General features: G+C 27.7%; 1 long non-coding RNA gene across 1 annotated transcript; it reads right to left on the bottom strand.

Moving 5' to 3' along the window:
* On the bottom strand, nt 1-1839 carry LOC149987830 (uncharacterized). The gene is made up of 2 exons (XR_016506306.1): nt 939-1839; nt 1-703 (listed from the first exon to the last, which is right to left on the bottom strand). It is a non-coding gene; the product is annotated as an uncharacterized LOC149987830 (long non-coding RNA).
* Between the last annotated feature and the right edge of the window lie 3538 nt (nt 1840-5377).

The following is a 5377-nucleotide window of genomic DNA, read 5'->3' as shown; positions in this document are numbered from 1 at the left end:
TCTCTGTCGAAAGTCATATATACATATGCATATTTGTATTATACTATCAATCAAAGACAGGTTGGTGTAATGGTTTCTTTACCAACACCGCAAGCAGGACTAGGAACCATTTTGGGCGAGCATCGACGAAGTGTGAACCACGGCGACGGTTCTTCAAGTCCAAACTCCAAACTATTCCCTACAAATGGGCTGAACAATTATGAAAGTCTTGATCCTTCTGGCCATCGTTCCATGGAACTCGATGTAAACCCCGTTCGAAGCACTGATCGGTGGGTTTTCGGAAGTTGGGCTGTTTGATCAGAACTTAACCAGAGGGAGTAATAGATGATCTATGTGCTGATGTTGATCAGTGCCTCTCGTGCACATCCCCATCTGAACTGGAAGCTCACCATTTTGCTTGTCGGAGTTTTAGCCTGGTTCAATTTTGCATGGGGGCACATTCGCTCGTTCTTGTGGACGTGCCTACAAACACGATGTGGTGATCTGGGTTTCTAGCAACGAAGGCTCAATAGTATTGATCTGTTTCCTGTCTTACAAGGCTTGGGGATGATATAGGTCTAGCAGCCGACGAGCTATAAACTATCACTGTGTCTGTTGTTCGTTTCAACTGTTCTCTGAGGTCGTGGCGTAGCTTGTGTCCCCAGTGTACATTAAGTGCCCATATAACCATATATTTCAGCATTTGGTTTATCAGCATTAGGATCTGGAGCAGCGAACATTTGGATTGAGCTTTATCTTCCCAGAACTCTTCAATTGGTCGCACAGGATTTCGAACACAATCAGTAGTCTAAAACTACTGATAACTATGCAATCGATGAACCCTGGACAAGCTTAAGGACACGCAAAATAACTATGTAAAACTCATCTTCCGACCTGGAAACACCACAGTCCTAACAGCACAATATGGTCTTTTACACTATGAATACTGTGAGACTTACCTTAAAAGGGTGGTGCCTTCTGGTGGGATCGACTCCAACGATTCCACAGTCCCATTGCAGCAATCTGCATGTGTTTTGGAGCGTCACCCATGAGCTGCAGGCTAGTCGAACGTACCAGTTTGTGACTGTGTGACAGACGTAGCATCATCGTCTTCCTCAAAGGTTACCACGGCTCTCAGAAAATTCACGGTGAGAAACAAAATCCTGACAGCGTCAACTTCGAATTCAGGGCCAGAAGAAGATGTCGAGAATGTAACTGCTGAACTCACAGACAGACAGACACACAGACAGACAGACACACAGACAGACATGAGCAGACGACGATGGAATTGTATCGATCCCGTCACTGGCGTTCGAGCTCCGGAGACATCCAACATGTTGACACAGTTTCGTTCTTTTATGTATTGAAAAAAGCTCACTTACCAGCTGCTCATCCCTAAGCAATAAGATGTGTGAAAACATATATATACACACACACACATACATTCATATGCGTGTGTGTGTGTATGTAATTATATTTCTTGTTGAAGCGTGTAAGAAACACTGAACTGGTCACGTCCATAGGTCCTTTGTCCACCATGAGTGCAACTCACAGTCGGAGTTGGTTGTTGTGATGATGGGGACCTTATAGTCCATGTGTTAAACACCCATTTCATAATTATTTCCATGTTCGTGTTTGCAAACATCTTGATGTTGGTACATTTCACAATTTTAGTTATAATTAGGTGTTTATGGATATTCTCATGCATAAATGAAGACATTAATATGAGAATAAAATAGATTACAATATTTTCTTCAACACATGAAATATTAATAAATAAGGAATTTTTAACTGATTTTACTTATTTTTTATTTTTTTATGTGTATATATTATCAAGATTAAAAGATGCATTGATCTTGCTTCTATATTTATTTGTTAACAAAAAGCTTTGTAAAAACTTCCTACAAATCATTTAGCATGTTCAAGCTTGTTTGTTGTATCATACTTCTATAATAATTTTTTAAATATATAAATCTTCTAGAAGTTTGTATAACCATGTGATATATTTAATAGTTTTAATCTATATTTAAGAATCATCTTTGATGATTCTTGAAAGAATATATTATCTACTTATTGCAATTTTAATTATTTCAACTTACTTTAATAATATAGGTATCTATTAGATTATTTATTTTTTATAGATAAGTTCTATTAAAAAAAATTAATTTATTTAGTAAGTTGATGAAGTTGATTAATTTTTTTTAATATTATTTGTTACAAATTATTATATATGCTCTACATAAAAGTAATTAATAGGTCTTTTGGAATATTGATAATATATTATATTCAAGTAAAAATAATATTTAATTATTTATTTGAAAGAAGTATTTTATAATTATCTTTAACTATATATATATATATATATATATATATATATTTTATCAATTTAATTATCTAACACCAATTTTATGACAAAGAGCTAAGAGTTTCTTCTAGGATTGTGGTATATCAAGTATTAAAATTTTCTATCTATATAAGCAAAGGCTTATTTTCTTTTAAAATCTTTATATCAATTTTGATGTCATATAGGTTTAAATAATATAAGTAATTTATTAGGTAGTTATGTAAATAATAGTCTTTAACATACTTCTATTGGTTATTATTTATCTATTCTATTATAATAAGATTTGTAAAAAAATTAAAACTAAATTTACGAAAGAATTAGTTTTTAAGTTTTGTTTGTTTTCTATGCTTTATATGATCTTGTTACCATTTTTTTTTAATAATTTTTTAATAATAAATAAATAATAATAATTGATGCATTTGCAAAAAAATTGGAAGGATTTTATAATGCCCAATAATATTATTATAATGGTATATAAGATACTTTAATTCATTTTAGAGCTATATAAAATCTAGGATAAATATTATAAATACTAATAAAATATGTTGAAATATTAAAAATATTCATGTATTCTTGATAATAGCAAATCTATCTCTCCTTTTGTTAAGATAATATGATAAGATATAACAATCATCCATTTTTTTTAGTTGCATCTAGGCCCAAATTGCATGTTGCATAGATTTTGGCATGATATTTTTTTACACATTTCAGATACAAGCAAAATTTGTTTTTGTTTTTTTGTTTTTTTGTTTTTTTCATCAAAATACTTTGTTTTTTAGTAAGACATATGATATTCTTTGCCTTCAATATTTGATCTACATTTATTTGGGTTAGTTGTGCATTGTATAAGAGACTAGATATGCTGACCAAGCGTTGTTCATTGCAGGCATGGATGTAGGGTGCTTGCCATAAGATTTTGAAGTATATTGATGTTTGTACTTTGTGAAAACTTCATTACTCTCAGAAGGACTATATAGATGTTTGGTTTATCAAAATGCAATCAACAATTATTTGTGTTAAATTCTTGATCTTATAATTTTCAATAACACTTTTTATTTTTTATTTTAAAATTTTATATTGACATTTTTAGTCACATTTAAGTGCTCTAGAGCTTAAAGGCTTGTTAACTTGATAAACAGATTTGATGGAACATAATTGTGATTACAACTAACTTCCAATTCTTTAAATGTAACACAAATAATTTAATTTAATATTACTTCTTTTTATTGTGAAATGTACAATGTTTGTTACTTATAATCAAGCACTAATTGTGTTGTGGTAAGTTAACAAATGAAGCTTGTATCACGTGTAAATGTGCATGGAATTACAGGTTTTGTTTTGATTTATTAACTGTTGCTTAATATCAAGTCAAATACATAAAATTTTGGTTCTTAAGTTCAAGATTTTGAATTTTGCCAAATTATGACAATTATATGGCACTGGCTTCACATTTTTGTCAATGAAACCATTTAAAAGCATGAAATTTGTATTACTTGTCACTGACTTAATCTGTTATTTGAGAGGTCTAAGATCTGTATTCTAGACAGCTTTCATATCCATTTGGAAATTGGACCTTTCAACTTATTATATCATATTATGAGCACACTTTGGCTTTGCATCAACCTTGATCTGCTTGTGCTTGAAATGTGCAAAAATGTGCCATACCAAAATCAGCACGGCATGTGATTTAGGCCTTAAATGCAATTAAAAAATGGAAGATGATTATAACTTATTACATTTGAAGATAAATTTGTAATTATTACAAAAGTGAAAGATAGATTTTCTATTATGAAGAATACAAGGATATTCTTTATATTTTAATATATTTTAGGGATATTTATAATATTTTTTCTAAAATAAATGTATTCTAAATTTAACTCTAAAATGTACATATACATCTAAAATTTATTCTTATTTAATTAAATGATTGTAATTTATTTTAATATAATTTTATATTTTTATTTATTTAATAATTTAATAAAATTTAATAAATAAAATATATCTTTATTTATACTGGCAATAAAAAATAATTCCTAATTAAATTGATACGTTTCAGTTAAAAAACATGCTTTGATAATCTAATTAGTTACAAGATTAATTGGTCTTGATATTATAATTCAATAATTATATTATATTTTAAATTTTAATATAAGATTTTAAAAAATAAAATTAATTACATTAATATTTTATATTTATTTATTTTATATTATATTTTTATTATTATATAATATTCTAATAATAGTCATTAATATTAACATTGATAATTAGGAGGATAAGAGAAGTTAATTAAAAGTATGTAAAAGTAAATTAATTTGATAATATCTTAGTGAGAAGCTTCTTAAAAGCTTCATTGATACAAATTTAATTTAACATGTATTTATAGGTGATTGGTAGGTTACAAACTTAGCCATATATTGTACATATTGACAACTTATTTTACAAATTAGATACAAATTACATATGTTGATTATTTTTGGTACAAGTTGGTTGCATGGTATACTTGTGAAAACTTATCTTGCAATTGAGACATGTATTCTATACATTTGATACATATTAGATGACATATAGAACCTTGCCACATAACTTCTTAATTAGATAGTATATATGGAGGTAAAAATTAGGCCTTCTTTACTATTGTCAACACATTTCTTGCATCCAATTTAACTTTAAGAATCTCTAGTTTTTTTGCTTTTAATAATAGTCATTTCAATTCTTTTTTAAATATATATTTTATTTATTTATTTATTTATTTATTATCTTTCTTTAATATATATTTTATTTTATTTTATTTATTATCTTACTTTAATATATATTTCATTTCATTTTATTTATTATGTTTCTTTAATATAAATCTTATTTTATTTATTTATATTATCCTTTTTTCTTGATAAGATATAAATGGATTAAAAGTTATTGATTGCTTATTTTTAAATTAATATTGTTTACAGAGTTTTTTTTATTTTTTGATTCTTTTCTATTATTTTTTTAAAGTAAAATTAGGTAGTTTTTTTTCCATCATATTATTAAAATAATGGATGTAATAGTATAAATGCA

Source organism: Physcomitrium patens, chromosome 14, assembly GCF_059467195.1.
Source record: "Physcomitrium patens ecotype Gransden chromosome 14, ASM5946719v1, whole genome shotgun sequence".
Taxonomy (NCBI): domain Eukaryota; kingdom Viridiplantae; phylum Streptophyta; class Bryopsida; order Funariales; family Funariaceae; genus Physcomitrium; species Physcomitrium patens.
This window is presented reverse-complemented; position numbering and strand designations above follow the sequence as displayed.